Below are 20,134 nucleotides of genomic sequence, written 5' to 3'. Positions count from 1 at the left end.
TACTCCGAAGTGAAGAATTGATCTTGACAAGATTGAATTTATTTTATTCTTTATAATTAAAATACATGAATTATTTATCAAATTAATTTATTCACTTATGAAATTAATTTAAATCTACTTAAAAATTATATTTTTATCAAAATGGTCCACTATTGTTCAAAATTTAGAAACATACATTGACTTTCAATTAATAAATTTTATGCAAAAAAAATATATATATATATTATTAATCTTTTTACAGGTTTCTTCATGAACCATTAGATTTTTTTTTCTAATTTTTTTTGCGAAGTTACACTAATTTTATATTTTCATTTACATATGTTTTAATGCTATTTTGCATCATTAGATGACATTTCCTCAAATTCTAATCTTTGATAGAATTTCCCTAAGAAAATCCTCATAAATTGAAATCTAATACACATTTTTTTATTGAAATTTAGAATAATAATTCTTGAATATATTACGTTGTTCATGAACTACAGAATATGTAATCTATTCATTCAAAAATATTTTATAGTTGTTTCCGTGCTTCACAATATGAAAAAAAAAAAAATAATAATAAAAATAATAGTGAATTTCGTAGGAAAAAATAGGCAATTTTTTATTTGAACCCCAATATTTAAAGAATTGATAGAATACAGCTTATTTTTTTAGTTTAGAAACTAGATTACATATTCCTTAAGCTATCTGCAAATTTTTAAGCAAATCATTTGATAAACCTCTAAACTAGAAGAATTTTGTTTTATACCTCTTTTTAGCCAAAAAATGTTTTTTTCTTCAATTTTTTTAAAATTACCTCTTAATTTTATTTATTTTGTTTCATAGATGCTTTTACAATCTTATTTTTATGCAAATATTCAAAAATATAACTATTTTCGAACGTTTTTGAAAAACTAGATGTACGTGTCCACATACCCTAATGTGTAGTTCTAAAGTTAAGTCTCTTCGGCTTCAATAAGATCCAAAATGCTGAGAATCATTAAAATTTCGAAAGTAAATATTGTAATGTTTACAAAACATTTTCTTTGTATATGTGAAAGTAAAAAGTTGCTAATAGAGGGGGCTCTTCTTGAAAGTACACAAACTCGTTGATCTTAATCTTCCGCTTCAAATTGTGAATGGAATCTTAGTGACAAGACAACATGTTATGTGCATAAAATTTAAACTGGAAAATTATCCTTAATCGAAATTTGAATGCTTTTTAATTGTTATTATCAAATCAAGATTTTTAATAAATAAAAAATATTGTGCTGATGATTAATTTTTTTCATCTATTTTTGGTTAAAAAATACAACTTCATTCTGGGGAAAAAGCATAAATTCCACCTTTGCCTTTTGGTTGATGATTCTAAAATTGGCATCTAAATTACTTTTTTTATATTACTAAGATCTGAATTATCTTCTAATAAATACCAGATGACCGCATGTCACGTCACCCTTGTGAATAAAAGAATTCTTGTCTTGTAACAATACACAGAATTGCCCAGTCTCATTTCGGACACTATCTAGCCATTAACCCACAATTTGCATTATGTTTTCAATGGTAAATGACTGCAAGTCAGAATTATCGTATTGCCACTCTACCCCAACATACAATTTCTTCAGGAAAGGTCTTCCAGATCTTTGTTTGTTGTAAAGAAAGGGGAGTATCCACACACGGAAGGTGTTGAGGACAGTACTCGTGCTTGGATCGATATCGCAAATCGAAGAGCTAGCAGCCCAGGTAACTTATATTGCGTTATCTCACAGCTTCCAGAAGTATCAATGAGGGCTTCTATTTATTCTTAACCATCCAGGGGCGAAGAATGGGAGAGAGAGAGACCACTTACTTGTACCGACTGGAAATTCTTTTCACAAGACGAGACAATGCAGCTTTCAACAAACCCATTAAGGAAAGGCCTAAATATTTTACTTGGCAACAAAGGATACCAGTTTGTCACTCAAACGTAATTATATCGAAGCAATAACTAGACTGTTTCTTTTCATTTGCACCAATGAAGCAAAGTTTCATTAAGTGGTATTTTATTTAAGAATCGATAACGCCAATTGGTGCATTAACAATTTATACGAGTTTGGCGCGATTTTTTTCTCACAATCTTTCACGCGAAAGAAATGGGGCTAGCTCGTAATTTATCATCACTATTAGGTAAATGAAGATTCAAATGAATTCTTAACGCAGAAAAATAGTACTTTAAAAATATTCTAAGTTTTTTTTTATTTTTATTTATAATAATTATTTTTATTTGTAATAATATGTTGTGATTTAAGAATCTCCAATTTTATCATAGACCAAATCGTACGTTAACTATTTGGACAATTTTAATATTCAAAATTTGGCGAATTTTCCTCTCAACAAGCTTTCAAATGAAAGAAAGGCAGTATCATCCAATAAGTCTCATTTCACAGTAATTCGGCATTATTCAAAAGATAATAAAATAATTTTTAACCCTTTGCATTCAGAAAAGTAATTCGATGCATAATTATTTACTTAATACAAATACATTTTTATTTCTCCGAAAAAAAATATATATAATTGTTTTAAAGTGAACTCTCCCTTTTAATTAATTTGCATCTTCTTAATACTCTGCAGGTATTTTTAAAAATCAAAATTTAAAAAAAAAAACCCATCAAAATGATGCACCGTCTTGAATGGCGAGGGTGAGTCACCATACGAGTGCAACGGGTTGATATGTAAAGAAGGTTCGTATATCTCTTAAAATATTCTAATGTCTTCTTTAAGTATTCAATTACACAAAAAGTGAGTTCAGGTATATTTTTCAAAGAATATCCAAGCTACTGAGGCGGGATATAGACTCTATCCAAATTTTTCAACCCTTTTCGAATAGTAATCAAATTCAGAATTCAAAATTTTACTAACAGTTTGATATTTAGAAATGCACTTATTCCCTGTCAACGAACTACACCATACGTTTGGCGCAGTATAATCAAAAATGGTTTTTGTGCCAATAAACCCCACATCCACTCACCCTGTCTACGTTATAAGCATGAGATAAATGTATTTTTGAATATTATAGTTTCTCCTTCGTATATAAATAACAATTCAAAAATAATTATAACTGATAACAATTCAAGCATATTTGTCCTGGAATATCCCAATTAATTTACAGTTTTACATAATCTAGATTGTGCGTTTGTTTATCTTTTATTTCCATCAAAATTATTCAATTTATCAAATTTCAGAATTTTATTGAGATGTTAGCATTTCTACTAGCATGTGATTTTCATTATAGAGCTCTTCAATGTTTAATAGAGTCGAATTCTATTTGAAATTTTTTAATCATATTTTAATTTTCCATCAAATGTTTTCCTACGCACTGCAGGCATCCATTCATTCTTTTTCGGTATGGGTTTTAGTGCATTTTTTTTACAATACTTCTAAAATTCAATCTTGAAATTTATGAACTTTTTAACCCTCAGACTCATATGAAGCTTAGAATTTTAAGTTTTAGTACTAAAATGCCCGAGATTCTATTTCAAAGATAAAACATCCCTATCCTATGCAAAAAATTGCAATGATAGTTTTTTATTCTAAAGTAATTGATATATATTAATGAATTAAAAAATAAATTCATTACAAATTTTAGAAATTCAGTTTGTAATGTATTACTTTTTTGCATGAGACATACCGATGTTTTTGTTTGATTTGTCGTAAATATTATATTAAGTAAACTTTTCGTATATATTAAAGAAATAAAATATTTTACTACATTCGTTCATGGATTAACGTTGAAAAAATTAAAATGAATAAAATGTAAAAAAATTTACATAAATGTGGAACATTAGATAGCTTATATCTATGGAACATTTGATAGCAGAATATCTATTACATAAAATCAACAACTATATTTTATCCATAAGATAATGAAAGCTTTAAATACCGATAGCAATTTAAAGTGAAAATTTTAAATTGAATTTGATTTAAAAATAATAAGAGAGTTGAGTAATTGCATTTTATTTGTAGATTGTTACACATCGTAAAACAAATAATTATAACCAGAATAAATTATTGTGTGGTATAAGTGCATATAAAAATAATAAGGAACTTTTAATACTTAATTTAAAATATCACGGAAAAGTCTATTTATTTATAAAGGATTTTTTTTAAATTAGTCATGGAATTGCTTTTGAATATATTATTAATTTTTCAAACTTATTAGAGTGGTGTAAAATTTAAGAATTTTTATCAAAATTCAGAGCAAAAGAAAGTTATGTTTTTCACATATTTAAAGTAAAGTTATTTAATGCAAACGATTGTGTTATTATAATATTTAAGTAATGTTAAAGGATCGAACTAACATTAAAAACCATAAAAATGAGAATTCACATTTCCAAAGAGATTAATTTAAAAAAATTTATTTCCACAGTTATGAAAAACGCTGACCAATAATATCAGAAAACGTACGATAATTACATCGCAATATGAATTAATAAATGCAAATGTTGAAACATCTGCATAATTAATAGCAAAAATATCTTTAAAAAAATCATCGCATTAAAAACACTGAACTTTAGAATGCTAACGAGGAATTTAAAAGATAACATTGAAATGAACACATTCCCAAAGGCTATAAGCCACTTATTTAATATCGTCTGTAAAAATAAACACAGAACAATAACAACACAAGTTGATTCTGCTTTGCTCTTCGGCAATCAATGAGCTTTGTGATTATTTTATCGGATGAGAGAAGATTCAAATAACGCTTCGCTTTTCGAAAACACCCACTTGGAACAGCACAACTAAATGCTTAAGTAAAGGAATAAAAGGAAAAAAAATAACATATCGGGAAAAGGGAAAGTGAAGTAGAAGCAGGAGAAAAAAATTAAAGGAGAAAAAGGAATGTACTACAACTTTTTCGAGTGGAATCGGAATCGAAAAATTTCGTCATGGTAATCTCGTTTGAGTCAAATTAAATTTACAGCCGCAATCTTTAGCTGTGACTGTAACGGAATTGGAATGGATGTAATAGCCTCTCGATTGCTTGTTTTAGTTTTATGTATTTGTTTGTTATGAGAGAAAAATGAACTGGGATTCCATCGTTTTGATTTGATCGTGTGCTGGGCGCTTTATTCGATTGTTGTTAATGCCATTTAATATTTTCGTTTGCTGCCAAAGTAGATATCAGAGAAAATAGATTGGGTTTGGAAACTTTTCAAGGGAGGAAATGCGTAAGTGATACATCTTTTGTCCCAACTTTTTTTCGTTCTTTCTTTCATTTCCAAAAGGACAACTTGTCTAGACAGCGAAAATTTATGTGCCTAACATCCATTTTTCTTGTCGCATTTTGTAATGGTAGAATGATTTAGTTGATGCTCTCGTTCAATTATCTGAAAGGTGCTATTACTTATAAGACAGACAATGGTGAATTCCCGTTTACAGCGAATTCATTTGAATGGATTTGCAAATAGAGGTAATATAAAATGTCATTAATTGATTAGGCACGGAGTGAAAATCTTTTTTTAAATTTTTACACAGTTACATTCTTGGTCACATTTATTATATTCAAACATCTTATAGTGCAGCCAATTTTACCGAAATCATGTTAGTAAGAGGCATGTAAGAATGGTACCTCAAGACGGATGCTATAATTTTGAACTTAGATATATGGAAAGTACGTTTTCTGAGCTCCATGTTGTATGAATATATTTGGAAAAATTTAAATTTCTAATTAAATTTTTGACGCACAGGGGCACAATTATTATGATTAAAATTCACAGATAGAAGTGGCTAATTAGAAAGAGAAATCGTTAATTTAAAGCAGACATTTGAACTAATAAAAAGCACTAAAAATTGTGGACGTTAAAGAAGATATGCTTTTATGTTTATTACGAATTTTGACATCATACATGGATAAACTCCCACTAATGTAAGAAACTTCTACATTAAGCGAGGCCGTGTTGGCGTGGTGGTAAATTTGAGGATTCTGAAACCAGGTACCACCACAGGAGAACCACCAAAGAATAGGAGCTTTACGATGTGTAACAATCTACAAATAAAATGCAATTCCTCAGCTCTCTTATTATTTTGAAATCAAATTCCTACAAATTATCAATAGAATTTATCAATAGAACGTTTAATCATTAGAGACAAATATTCTTCCGCAGGTGTGATGTGGAAGTTTGTAGAGAGAGAGAGAAAGAGAGAGAGTGAGTGAGTGTGTGTGTGTGTGTGAGAGAGAGAGATAGCAGCTTTTATTTTGTTCTTGTTAGCAGACACCCAATTCAAAATTACGGAGTCCGTTCCAAAATAGGCCTTTTTTTAGCTTCAAAATGAAATGTAAACATTACTAATCTAAATCAAACTCTACGACAAGCATAGGAATATACAAATGGATTGTAGCGACACTTTAAAATGTTTCAGAGCAATTTATATATTATTAAATAGTAAATCTTAAAATGTAACCAAATGATAAATTCCAATTTTAAATACTACTTGGTAGAAAGCTCAATATTTATCATAATGGAAATTAAATCATATAATTTTAATCAATATAGCTATTTCAAATGATTTACTAAAAATGTCTCGAACAACAGAATATATATTTTCATATTTATATGAAATTTAACTAGAACGAAGCATTTCGAATATTATAAATGCAACTTGGTATATATATTTGTAATGATACAATACAATCCTCTATTCATTAATGACTTTCATTGACTTTATCTCTCTTTATTTATTTTTCTTTTGTTGTACTTAAGATAGAAGATATTGGTGATCTCTAATGTTCCCAAGCACAAAGAATGGTTGATCTCGTTCTGTATGGAGAAGAGAAATACTTCACTTCATTCCTATGTATTTCTTAGAATGGCGAATGATATCAAGAAATTTTGAATGAAACTTGTTTCAATGAGAGCTTCAGAAAGAGCATACATACCACTCACATTATATTTCATTCAAGGGCAAACGATTACTGCAAAAAGAAAAAAAGAAGATTTATTTTTAAATTATGATTTGACAAAAAATTCCATCTTGACTATCACTTTTCTTTCAACGTTAGTAAAAATTCTGACTTTGGTTGTTTTCAACTCTCAGCGAATGTGATGCTCCTGGTTGGAATGTGTAATTCGCGGAAGAGAACTGCATTGCTGCGAATCATTTTATGGACATTAAAATATTATCACCATCTCATCGTCTTTAGAACAATGACCGTGTAGGTGGTAGTAAATGACGTCATTCATTGTTCTTTGGCAAGCGGCCAATTTTCCTTTCCAAAAGAAAACGCAAACGCAAAAGGGCAAAAGAAAGAAAGAAAAGAATACGTCCCTGCCGATTTCAAAGCACAAGTGATTCTAAAAGTTAGAAAGAAAGAAAAAAAAAATAAACGTCAAAGAATATTGTGTTTGATTGAATGCCCTTGACTGTTTCAAATCGCTAATCTCCGGTTTGAGTTCGCGAGTGATAGGAAGCTTTAAATCACACTGTTCTTCAGTTTTCCCGCTCTTTCTACATTCTTCTTTCTCTTTTCCATAATATCGAAAGGCACGTGAAAAAGCAAGGAATGAAGCGAAGGAAAACTTAACAAAAAAAGAAGGGAGGGGGGGGGGGGTTGAGGAAGAAAAAGAAGAAAATGGCCGCGCTCAATAAAAGGTGAAGAAATCAAATGCAGCTCGGAATGGTGATCGTACATCACGGCCTTTTTCTACCAAAACCGTAACGGCCGCTTAGTCTTTATTGCAGTATATCAGAAACGGCTATGCGCCACCGTGACATATATAATGTTCGATGGAACAATGTTGCATGAGAAGGTTATTTGAAATCGATATGGAGACTATTGGAACGGCAGAATTTTTCCTCCTTACTTGGAGGGTCTGTGTCACTCAAATCAGTATTTAGTAGGCAAATATGCATGGTACGGGAGGCATATCAGTATGGTAGATCAACATCATCAATATTCAATAGTTGCCTATTTCGTTTTCTCTTGCCTTTACGGGGAAATTGGATCTAGAAGGACCAAGCTCGTGATAGAAGGACAGTATAAAAGGTCCAACAACTTTTGTTGGATCAATGTCATCGTAAGTTGGATGATGGCAGTGAATCTATGCAGCAAAATGATGAGAACTTTACCTTCAGAAAATCCTTCTTCAAATACCGATAGCAGACCATGAAGATCTACATTAAATCGGAACCGGAATGATTAAGTTGACATTCATTTTTCAGTAGTACGTTGTTTGATATTCCATGGAAACGAAATAAGTTGATTTCTGTAATATACTATTTTAATCGATAATATAAGAATATGATGGTCTAAAAATTGATGGTAACGTTCGAAACAATTATGCATGCTTATTTAATAAAATAGAAATCTTCAGTGTGATATATATTTCTATTCCCGTTTTTTGACTGAACTTTTGCATAAAACAATATGGAATATTCCTTCCTAACTGTATATTTTAATATAAATCATAAAAAAACTACAGGAATTTTTTTTAAGATAGAGAGGGATTTTTAAATAAAGAATTTCAATATGGAGTTCAGGAAACATTGATCGTGTGAGTTCCTAACAGAATCTTCAACACTAATAAGCAAACACAAATTAGATTATTAAGTAGAACATTATTTCAATAAACTGGCTAATACCAATTCAATGAAACTAATTAAATAACTCAAATAAGTATATTTAACTTAAGTTTTTTCGTATATAATACGAAAATAAAAGAAGCATTATTTTCTTATTTCATTTTTTTTTCTTATACAAACATTGAGAAAGCCAGTGAATTTGTCATGCACACTTACCATCACGGACTTTTTTTTTTCTACAAGCAAGTGCAAGTTCTCAAGAAGGAAAAACTTTAGAAGCCCTCCTTGTCTTATAACAAAATACATTTTATCGATCTTGCGTTACAACGATTTAACATCGGAGAAACGAATGAGACCGAAGATACCGCATTTGTATGAAAATGGTTAAATATGTCTTCAGAATGTTGAATCATGAACGGTTAAATATGTCAAAGCGAAATTCTGACTCGGGTGTCGTCTCTTTCATCTGATTAAGATTAAGATTTAAAATATCGGAATTCGAAACTTTGCATGGTTAGACTAAATATTAAATCAGAAGATCAATTCAATTTTTAAATCTGAACATAATTTGTATTCTACTTTAAAATACAATTCTTAGGAGAGTAGCCAGGAGTAGATGGCGCCTGGAATAAAATATTTGGTTTCATCGCTCCCATGAGCCAGCAGTGTCTTTATAAAAATCGGCAGCGCCCGAAGTAAGCTATAATTATTTCACACCGATAACATATTTGATATAAAAAATTACATAAATACATTGATGATTTGTTTTCATGGCGATCCCCTAAAATTACCTCCAGTGCGTTTGCTGTCGCAAGAAATATTTGTCCTCAGTTTCAAAGCATTAATTTATTATGCTATTATGCTTTCAAAGCATTAATTTGAAAAAAATCAAGTATACCCATGTAACTATTCGAGGCCTCATACTGTTAAGTCTTTAAAATATAGCTTATATTCTATATATTAATTACAAAATATGCGTTGCTGTTACCATATTTAATCATATATTAAATATTTTTCTACAAATCTCAACTAAATAAATCGAACAAAAATCTCCAATTCGCATTTTATACTTTTATTAAACCTTTCATTGACTTAAATTGTCGATTTCTTTTAATTTTCGCAAATCAAAATTAATATTTATTTGATTGAATGCATTCATTCAAGCCAACAATGCCTCAGAAATGACGAAACAATCATTTCCAAAAGATGGCGAAATAGAAAGCATTTCTCGACAATAAAAGTATATTGCTTTATATTCTTTTGTCAAAAGAATTTCTGATTTAAATAAAGAGTTCAAAGTAACTGTAAATCATTATCTTTTAAAGTAATTAAGCAGCATTTCATTCGTAATGAATAATTGGAAAAAGTTTTCAATTTAAATTAGTTTTAATTCAGAAATCATTGAATAAATTTGAATGGGGATAAGAAAATGTTATAGATATAAAACAGATACTTATGATTAATTTGAGAGAGTGATTTAAATTTTCATTTCTTTTATCAACATAAAGAAGAAACTAATATAAAATTATTTATGGTGATTTTTAATAAATAAAAGGTTTTAATATTTAATATACAGGGTGTTTATAAAGTCCCGGACCCATTTTGATGTTTAATAACTCATAAACTAATGAAGATATAAACACACTTACGACATTTATTGATGAAATAACTCATATATTTTCCTTTTCAGGTTTGAATATTTTTACTTTTGTAAATATCGTCTGCGCGTGTGGTTAATTTCAGATAATTTCATTTTCCAGTCTAAATATCTGTACTTTTCTAAATATTGTCTGCTTATTAATTGCATTTTTCTCTCTTTTGTTTTTGTCAACTATTGCAATGTTATGTTTACTTTTGATGTGTTTGTTCTATGTAGTACTTTTGTATGTGATGTTTTATTCGAGCGGATATTAAGGAGAATGCATACACCACAAGAGAAAGCACAGATTTTATGGTGGTTCATAGAAATGAAATCGATAGTGCAAGCACAGAGAAATTTCAGAAGAATTTACCAAAAAGATCCTCCATCCAAAAACAGCACCTTGCGGTGGAAAAAGAATTTTCTAGAAATTGGAAGTATCGAAGATAAGAAACGTTCCAGACGTCCTTGCACAAGTGATTTTGATGTTGAGCGTGTCAGAGAGACATTTTTACACAATCCTAGAATATCTGTGAGATCAGCGGCAACAGAATTGGATATGCCAATTTCGACGGTGTACAAGGTTATTAAGAAAAAATTAAGACTGCATGCATACAAAGTTCAAATTGTTCAAGTTTTGGAACCGAACGATAGACCTAGGAGGATGGCCTTTGCAACAGATATGCTAAGGAGGATAGAAGATGCTGCTGATTTTCTGAAGAGCATAATGTTCTCCGATGAAGCATCCTTTCATGTTTCTGGCATTGTTAATCGCCATAAATTGCGCAAATGGCTCTGTGGATGCCGACATGCTTGTCGCTACCTGGAGTGAAATTGACTATCGACTTGATATTCTCCGTGCGACGAAGGGGGCACACGTGGAAGTTCATTGACAAGGGTCATGAAACTTTTTGAGTCTATTTAACCATTTATGTTATTAATTTAAATCTATCTTTATTATTTTATGAGTTATTAAACATCAAAATGGGTCCGGGACTTTATAAACACCCTGTATATTAAGTATACTTAAAAAAAATATTCATGCACTCATTTGCTTACTTACACCTACATGCTTGTAATTTATTTCCGTATTAGAACCGGAAAATAAATTACGAGCTTTTAATCTGCAACAGATGAATACTTTAATAAGTAAATAAATGAAAAAATATTAATTTAAAGTTATGGATTCTGTAATAGCTTATGGATACGCGTCGAGTATAGTTTGGTTTTGATGAGTTGGCAGTTGATTTTTAACTTCCGAGCCTAGTGTATTTGCATAGGGAAAAAAAGTATAAAATGGAAAGATAGTCGCGGTAGGGAAATAGTAAAATAATAAATTAAATTATGAATTAATTTTTTGCAATAATTATGGTTGTACTAATCTCTGTGCAATTGTTTCATTTTTCTCATTATTGATATATCTTGCGTTATCTGTTAATTTAAGGTTGCGAAATGGCTAGACATAGCCAGATCTAGCAAACTGCGATTCAAATCTGTCCCTTAAGTTATAAAAATAGCTTCGTCTGATATCAAGCAATTCTGACGCCACTGCACCAACTAATGAGAGCTAGCTTATATGCGATGCTAATTTAATCCAGGAATTCATTATGCATATCGGAAGAAGAAAAAGATGCAAAGTCATAGGATATCTTAAAGCAAAATGTAGTAAGATGCAGATGTCATATAACACATGTAATTATTTTTATCATGTAAAACTACAATGTCATGCGAATTAAATTGAAGGAATACTTGAACTGAATAAATCAAATAAAGCAAATTTTAAAAAAAAGAAAGAAAGAGAGGCAAAAATTTAAAAATATGTATTGAAATCGCTATCAAGTAGATATAAATGATCATCTTGTTATTTTTTATACGTACATTAACATGATTATTGCTTTCCTTTAAATGGAAATGCCTGAAATAATCGAAATCGTTAGATCAATCTTTTATGAAGTTAATTTCTGAAAGGCTAATTACTCCCAAATATAATAAACTTTTTACATATAATACAATATTCGAAAAATTATAGCATTAATTATATTTTAATAAGAGATAAAAGGTAACTTCAAAGGATTTTATGTTAATAATTCGAAATAATAATATGTAATAATAAGGAAACACACATTCTTTTAACAACAAAAATATAGAATATCATATTAAGAATAGTTAAATACAAATAAATGGAACAAATAAGATATTTTAGTACAAATTATTTAAAATTTATGACATAAAAATTGAACAAAAATAATTGCAAAGGGAAATAAATTAGAAAAAGACTTAGAAATATTATGACGTAAAACACTAAGACGTCAGTGACATATCGTACCATTCAATTCCTGTCTGATTTAAATTCTAATAACCAAACAAAAAATTTTGGCATTAATCAACTATTCACTAACAAACAATTCCTAAATTAACAGTAATTTAAAAAATAACTCATTACACATCTCGCCTACCGGTTTTGAATGCGGCAAACTCATATTTGGAAAGAGCAAGGCAACATATTGATTAGAGTTAGTGGCCTCTTGATGTATGTCATATTATTATCAACATGGCGTGGTCGTTTTATGGGCTTTTACTCTCACAACTGTCATATTTTGGGTGATTGCTATCATCCACTTTTATTCCAGTCTTAATGTTCCATTAAATCTCTCTCCTAGGCCGTTTGCAAAACGCTACGTGTGTCATTACAACTTCCTACATTCTGTTACACGCAAAGGAAAGCGATATTCTCCCTTTCATTTAAAGCCGATGTTTCTTCACTCGTTTTGTTTTCAGTCATTTTTGTTATTAACTTTTAATAACCTGAGTTATAAACTTAATATTTTATAAAGAAGTATCTTTTTACATTTTGAAAAACTTTTTTTTTTCGATATAAATATGTCGAAAATCTTAAAATCATTCATTTCGTGATGATTTTTAATCAAGTCGAATAGCGTTCTTGAGTAAAGTAAATATTGAGATTCATTTAAATGTCCTAATTATCATTTAAATAACTATGTTGTTGGCCTACAGCATCTTTGAAACTGCATATGAATCTAATAATTTAAAATGAGCATATAATTTTTAAATCAAAATTAATTGAGTATCGAAACATGATATTATTAAAGATTCCTAAAAATTTTGAATATTATTTTATAAATTTTTTCTTCTTTCTTCTAAATTTATTTATTAATATATAAAGACTGCAGTAAAAAAAACGCAGCAAACAAAATTCGAATTTCCTAGAAATGGGAAGAGAATATAAATATGGAAGAGAATAGGAGCTGAATACTTTAGCAATTGTTTTTCTTCGTAATTTTTATCCCTTGTCGGATCTCTTTGTACAAGCCATGGCGAGTGCGAAGCAGCAAACCAACTAGGATAACAGAAAGAGCAGGAAAGAGAGAGAGCGCAAGAAGATATTTGGAATTTACATAATTTCAGAAAAGAATTTGTCAACACAGCTTTTTTGGTTTCATAGAAAAATGATTACCCAACACAACATATTTAAAATTACAATGAGGCCGAATTTCGAGTGATTAGAAAATTACTTTTAGAAAATGGATAATTTAGACATTTTTATATAACGTTTTGGACCAGTATAGAATAAAAATCGGTGTTAATATTCACGTCGCATAGAAGAATACGTATCAAAAATTTTTAGACCTAATTTTAAAAACTGATCTATAATTAATAATACAAACTAAAGAAAAAAGGCGTTTTTAAAGTGTAAGAATGAAGAAGACAGATTTTATTTTGAATTATTACTTTAACTCTCCCGTAAAATAGTGAACAATTGTTCATAATAAAAAAGATTTAGGAATAAAATTAAAATAAAACGTGTCTCATTCTTTTACAAAATATCCAGATAGACCATATAAGACAATTTTATGCGAATTATTTTTGTACATGAAAATTATAATTGCATATTTGATAATATTTTTTTAATTCTAGAAACTTGAAATATCACACAAATTGAAAATGAATAAAAAAATCTATAAAATATTTTCAGCTATGCTTTTTTAACGAATGCATTCTAACTTTATTTCAAATTCGAAGCAGTAAAAATGAATGTGCTTTTAGCAGTAAAAATGAAGAAATAAATAAAATAAAAATAAATTATTAGATAAGCAAAAATATGATAATCGTTTTTGGAATTTGCGTAGCTAATTGCATCTAAATACATGCAAAATAGCTATAGAAGAGTTTTAAACCAAAAATTACGTAGCATTTAAATGTAAAAAAAAAACAATAACAAAACGAAGCTAATTTCATAAACTGCGTTTTCAAAGTCTGAAAACAGTAAGCCATTCTTCTGAATCATGATGAAAGCGAACACGAAAAATATCAGTTTTACAAGCAATAAACGGTATTAACAAACCAATAAATTCTTTTCACTTATGTTATAATTTCTACCTACATTACTGTAGTTTGAAAAACAACCATTTATTAAGCTGCCAACAAATCTTAAACGAGGTTTTCCTTGGACGGCTATCTTGTAAAGTGAGATGGAACGCGAATGAAAACTTGTACTACTTCATCACTGTTAAGTGGAATAAATGACCAGTGTCAAATATATATATCTATCTATAAATATATTTATTTTATTCCGCCTGCTTTTACTACTCTCTTTTTTTTTCCCCGAATGATTACGTGATTCGTGGATGGCAACAACCTAGAAACTACGGAGCTACTGAAATATAAATGCATTTGAAAGAAAAACTTTGTACGGAAAATACTAAGATAGTGTGGTATTCTGCAAGATTTTTTATTTTTTATTCTGAAAAATATTTTGTGTTTTTTCTCTATCAAAATGTCACGTACATTTTGGAGCGTTTTAAAGATATCAAACAGATCTTGGTTCAAGTCTCTACGGAACACTAAAATATAATTATTTCGTAAATAGTGTAATTGCTATGGAAATTCGGCCCAAAGATTGGTAATCGTGGCGGTAATTTTATTATCTTTTCTTTATCGCGACAAGAAACAATTATTATAATAAATGAAAAAATTATGTGAATTCTACTTCTTTAAGTTTGTTCAAAATAATATTAATTAAAGAGGAGAATTTATGTAAACTATAGAATATATTATTCTTTTGTATTATCTTTCCCATTCATTTGCTCAAATTCCTAAACATATTTTGTTAATAATATAATAAATATATAATGATTTAATTCAAGAAAAAGTTATTTTATTAAAAAATGGAGATTTAATATTTTTCTTTTAGTAAAACGATGGTTTTTAGTTATTGGACTGCACAGAAAAGACATAATTCATTTCGAAATTTTTAATATAATCTGGATTTACTATTTAGTTCCAAATACAATATTTTTTATCCCACTGTTGATATGAACCTGTCATACAAGATGAAATAAAAAAATAGTTTTGATTGGCATTTAAATTTTTTGAAATTGGAGAAAGAATTTGCTGAAAAATATTTTACAGAATGGAATTTTTACTATACTATGCTGCATATAATTGAGTATTTAAACATTTCGATTTCATAAATCTATTCCGTTTCTATTGAATCAAACCAAGTTACAATTTCAAGGAAATTATTAAATTATTTAAAAAAAACTGAAATTTTCACAAAGTGCAAAGAATATTTTTGTTTTTTTTAATACTACTAATTAAAATGATTACATAGAATGAAGTAAATTTTTGGAAAAGGAAAACTGCATTAGTCTTATTTTCATATTGTATCATTATTTATGTAAAGTTATATATTCATGACATAAATATTTCAGAAGTTTCTTATATTGTATTTAGTATTACAAAAATTTAAAATATACGTATAACTTAATGTAAATAACACTAATTTAATAAAATCATCCATTGATTTAAAAAGTTGAACTAATATATGGACGTTGAACTTCTTAGTCGAATCACAATATTAGACTAAAGAAATCAATAAGTTACAAAATCAAGTTTCCATTACTTCAGAAAAACAAGTTTATGAAATGAATGGAATATATTTAAAGAAACATTTAAAATATTATTACATATTATTTTCAATAAATTCATGATTAACATTTGATAGTTTACGATACTTAAAAAAATCATTAATTAGAATAAAAGTTCTTTTTTTCCCTCATAATTCTCTTTTCTTTATTAAGATTATAATAGATTATAATAAAATTAAAATAGCATTTTTCAATTAAAATATAAGAAAAGTTTGCAAACGATTTATTCAATTTCAATAAAAAATTAAATGTTGTCCTAATTAAATATTTTCAGCAATTCTGCCACTAAAAATGTCCGATAATGCACAATATCCATACTGGAAAATGCATATCATGATGTTATTATTTGATTGAGTACAAACCAAAACATTGTATTTCAACGGAGCAAAATATTCAAATGTAAATTAATCAAATCTTAATTCATCATTGTTTTTTTGTTTTTTTTTATTCGCGAATTCGTATTAAAACACTTGGAAGAGCAAAAATAAAATTCGAAACAATATTTTTTTCCATTTTTTTAAAGTTCTGTATCCTCACAAATAAAAATTACCTAATGAAAACTTTCGTCTCTACTTACTGATATTAGTCGCATGTTTAAGGTAGTGCAGAGGTCCAAAAACACGGTTTTTATCTTATCAGAGTATAAAAAACAAATTCAATCTAATTTCGACGAAGATAACTCTCAAGAGTAAAGTGACAGAGATAAGAAACGGGTGATAACAGGTAAATAACAGCCAATCATTTTTTAAAAAACAACCATTTTATGTTGAGATAATAATATTTAAGAAACGAAATATTTATTTTCCATTCTAGACATTTCCCCCTCAATTATCAAGTGAATCTCGATTGGCTAATGTTCGTCAAAGCTAAAATCTTCCGCTATGTTGTGGTTAATAAAATATTAATACGTAAATTGGCGGAATTTTCTTTTGCGGTTCAAAGGTCAAAACTTTTTTTGGTTTTAAAATTTCTCTAAAAAGGTGATTTATTAAAGGAGATAAAGCGAAGATATATTTCAAGTTTTCTGGTAAAACCTATTTTATATTGAAAATATAAAGTAGGAGTTATTATTGAGTAGTTTTTAATTGAAACTGGGATCATACTAAACGAAGATGACACATTTTTGAAACTTTATGCCATATTAATGTTATAAGAAATTTCCAACTTGCGAATGACATTCTTATAATGTATTTTTTCAATTTTTGGCATTGTTGTGTATTGGTGCAGTAATATTTTCACAAATAGCACTATAAAACAAGAAAAAGCAATTATTAATAGTGCTATTCGCGAACTAACTTTATTTCTAGGTTTTTGGTGGATTCATTTATCTATTTCAAAATAGATAATTTAGTTCGGCAGATAATTTTAACAAGTATTCTCCAAAATTTTATATTCGGAATAAGTTTATTACTATCGAAAATTATCGTATTTGTTTCTATTTAATTTTTGTGTGTTACAATAAATTTCTCATAGTATTTTTAATTATTATCTTAATAAAAAATATTGAATATAGGAATGTAACAATATTAATATTGTAGAATTGCATTAATAAAACTTAGCTAATAATTAATCATTTTGATTTCACTTTTTGAATTTGTGGAAAATTTCAATTGCTATAAATATCGATTGTGTATCATAAATTTGTTCGAAGTTATGTCAACTATTTGCTCCAGGCAATTAATATCATAAAATTAAACTTAAATATAATTTACATGTGAAACGAATGGTGCTGTTTGAACCAACTAATTTAAATTAAATTTAAGTTTCATGTTCTAACTACTAACTGATATCAAATTCTTCAACTATTCTTCAAAACAAATAAAATTTAAATATCAATTTGATGTACACTGTTCGTATTTAATTCACCAGTGGAAAAAATCTTTTCTGCTAAAAAAAAACTAATCAAAAAGTTTATTCACTGACCTTAGTGCGAAAGTGAAATCAGAAATTCCTGGACGAGCACCAATGTCAAATACCGGCCAAGAGTTACACTGTCAGCCAGAGGGTCTCGATCCGATCTCTGCTAACAAATCACACCAAGTCCGAACTATTTAACAGTCTCTTCACCAATTAATAATAATCAACACCAATAATTAATTATTTCAACTGCCCCACAGCAGTATGGGCGAGAAAAAAAGAAATCCAGAACAATTTAGTTGCAGAAATTATTCTTTAGCAATCCCGCCTCCCAACATGAGGCAGTGTTTTGATTGCGAGTTTAACTTCTATACGCGCAGCACAGTTCCGTCGCGTCCGTATCGAAGCGAAGTCGCGCGGCTTGTGTGCGTCCAGTTTCGCACTCGTATTCAGTCAATGAGCTACAATCGTAGCTTTAGGTTGCCGCGAGAGAGCGGTAGACTGCTTGGCGCCCTTGATGGTTCACGCATTGGCCACCAGTCGCCAAGCGTGTGTCGCCAATTCTCTCTAGTGTAGAAAAATGTTTCTTTCAAAGTAGCGAAGAGCAAACAGACCAGGCCCTTTTCTTTCAGTAGCGATTTTAATATATTTCGGCGGGTTTTATTTTTAAATACTTTAGTTTAAAATATATTTTCTACATATATTAACACATAAAACGGGCAAAGTTATATACTTGGTAACTAGTCAAGAGTTTATTTACCATATTTATTATATTTTTCCGAAAGAGATAAAATATTACTAGGTTGCGAAATGTATTTCTTGATTGTAATTATTTTAAAAGACATACAAAGTTTGAGAAACATTTTAATCATTTGCTGTACAATTACAGCAACTTAATTCTTCGTATTTCAAATAAAATATAATTTTAATTAATACTATAAAATATTAAATATTAAAAAAATATTTCTAACCAAAATTATGAACAGGAACATAACTACTAGACGAGGGTGGGCAATCAGGATATTTTTGTCTCGGAAAGATAAATCTTAAGATCCGGCAACAAAATTTTAATGGGGTTATTTATTTTTAAATCGATACATATGAAAGGAGATGGGGAGAGAAGCGAAGAAATATAGCTTGCCTCTGGTGTCACTTCCCTATGCTAGATCATGAGTATTGTGGTCGCTACTTTCAAGTACACATTTTTTAGGAATGACATCATCAAAAATAATTTTGTCTGGCTATTATACAATCGGTGATACTACAAATGGAATTCATAAAAAAAAAATATCCGAAAAAAAGATTCCGAATTAAATTTTTCCTCTTGCGTTTTAATTTTAATCGATTAAACTTTTTATGGTTGCTTTTTAATTTTGCCATTTTAACTTTTTTTTTCGGAAATAATTTCAAAAATTCTTACCGAGCACAATTATGTTAAATTCATCGACTAATTAAATATTAATTGTAACAATAAAATATTGATTTAAACAAATTAGCAATTAATTCTTTTGAATTATTCACATTTAATGATTGTGCTTTTTTTTTCTGTAATTGCAACAATATCGTCTTTGTGAAAAATATTTTAATAATAAGTATTTTTTCTAATAATTCCCTCTTAATTGCTTTGTTATATTCCCGAACAAATTCTATATTGTTTATTTAATTATTTTAATAATCGGAATAATAATGTAATTAACTAACAATGAGAGGAATTAGAATTATAAATTGATAGAATTGTAACACGTTTGTAAATAAATACAATAATTAAAACTACTTTTTATATTTTTGGAAAGTTGAGTCAAAGAATGATTAAAAATAAAAATAATGTTTTCTTTTTCAAATCATTATTTCTTAATAAAATAAAATAAAATAAAAATTTACTGTTAAATACTTCCTGTTAAAAATTATTCATTTATTTCATATTTATTAAATAATTGCATCCATATTAATTAACTAAAATTGTAAATTATTATTTGTATTTAGTCTATTTTACAATCCAGACTTCATTAGATTCTCTAAAGTTCAAATCGAAATCAAAATATTCCGGTAATGACATAAGTTATGCATAATAAGATAAAAACAGTTTAAAATATATATAAAAATTTTAAAATATATATATTTTATTCAAAATATATTATAAAATTGTATTATA

The 20,134-nt window shown here is 28.4% G+C and overlaps 1 protein-coding gene across 8 annotated transcripts in view; it reads right to left on the bottom strand.

Moving 5' to 3' along the window:
* Positions 1-18,422, bottom strand: part of LOC129991030 (semaphorin-1A-like) — a 631,522-nt gene extending 613,100 nt beyond the window's left edge. For all 8 annotated transcript variants that reach the window (XM_056098199.1, XM_056098198.1, XM_056098197.1 and 5 more), the window contains exon 1: positions 18,049-18,422. The gene's annotated coding sequence lies outside the window, so the exon portion shown is untranslated. The remainder of the gene's footprint in view (positions 1-18,048) is intronic.
* Positions 18,423-20,134: the final 1,712 nt, after the last annotated feature.

The sequence above is a fragment of the Argiope bruennichi genome, chromosome 2, assembly GCF_947563725.1.
Source record: "Argiope bruennichi chromosome 2, qqArgBrue1.1, whole genome shotgun sequence".
Taxonomy (NCBI): Eukaryota; Metazoa; Arthropoda; class Arachnida; order Araneae; family Araneidae; genus Argiope; species Argiope bruennichi.
The sequence above is the reverse complement of the archived record's forward strand: the minus strand, read 5'-3'. Positions and strand labels throughout refer to the sequence as shown.